We start from the raw sequence: 1,076 nt of genomic DNA, 5'->3' as shown, positions 1-1,076 counted from the left end.
GCATTTGTACATTCATTGCCCTCATCATTCTCAAAACATTTCCTCTCCACTCAAGCCCCCGGCATTAGGTCCTCATTTTGGCAGTTGTATGGTCCCTAACTCTGCAACCTTAATAAAGTGAAGGTCATGCTGGCCTCTGCCCCAGGGCCACCGGGTGAAGGCTCAATGTGACAGGAAGTGCATATTACCCTGTCCTCTGATGACAGTAAGCCATGGCTGTAGAGGGTGCAAGACAGGCAAGGGTGGGTGGTGGGGGAGGGACTGGCTAGCTGGCAGGACTTTCCAAGTGCCCAGTAGCCTTTGCCCAGGCTGGAGCTCAGGGGTCTGGGCGGGGACACTGTCCTGGCCAATCATGAGGGCTGGGGTCTGGTGGAGAGGCTTAGCCCAGGTGCCTGAGTGTGAGGTGGAATTACTGGGAACAGCCACCTGCAAGTGTGTGTGTGACTGCTCTAGACTCCGCGAGAGGCATGAGACACGCTTCTCAAAGGAGTTGGACAGGGCGTGCGCCAAAGCCAAGGGAAGGAATAGGCCGTGACCACAAGGTGGGAGCAGAGGGCCCAGGAAGGCTTTCTCAGAAGCACGGAGTTAAGCAGGACCCCAGTACGGAGCAGGACTCTGGTAGTGTTGCAGGGGGTGGGGGTAGGGGGGTGAGAACAGACATGAGGGTCTTAAGGTAAGGTGACCAGACGTCCCGCTTTTGGCAGGACAGTCCTGATTTTTAACAATTTTTCCTGCATCCCACGGTGTTTTTAAAAAGTCCCGATTTTTTGAAAGAATGCACGACAAGCTAGGGTATACGGTTTTCGGCTGTCATGTGGCTATTTCGCCAGGATATGAGTTTTATCAATGGTGTCCCACTCTACCAATGTTAAAATCTGGTCACCTTATCTTAAGGGGACAATGGCATGACAGGCCAGAAGGAGGTCCTTTGGAGGGCCTGGGGGGGGCTACACTAATGTTCATGTGTGTGCCTGGGGGTGGGGGGCGTCTGGAGCATCTACTAAGATAACCCCACTTAGAACTCCCTCAGGGAACTCCTTCCGGTCCTGGTACTTCCACAGGGGTCTTTTTTTTTT

General features: G+C 53.6%; 1 protein-coding gene across 1 annotated transcript in view; it reads right to left on the bottom strand.

Annotated features, from left to right (window-relative positions):
* Nucleotides 1-1,076, bottom strand: part of SLC4A5 (solute carrier family 4 member 5) — a 92,078-nt gene that overhangs the window by 14,583 nt on the left and 76,419 nt on the right. The window lies entirely within an intron of this gene.

Source organism: Echinops telfairi, unplaced genomic scaffold (assembly GCF_000313985.2).
Source record: "Echinops telfairi isolate 266 unplaced genomic scaffold, ASM31398v2 ScPeMD7_9;HRSCAF=40, whole genome shotgun sequence".
Classification (NCBI taxonomy): domain Eukaryota; kingdom Metazoa; phylum Chordata; class Mammalia; order Afrosoricida; family Tenrecidae; genus Echinops; species Echinops telfairi.
This window is presented reverse-complemented; position numbering and strand designations above follow the sequence as displayed.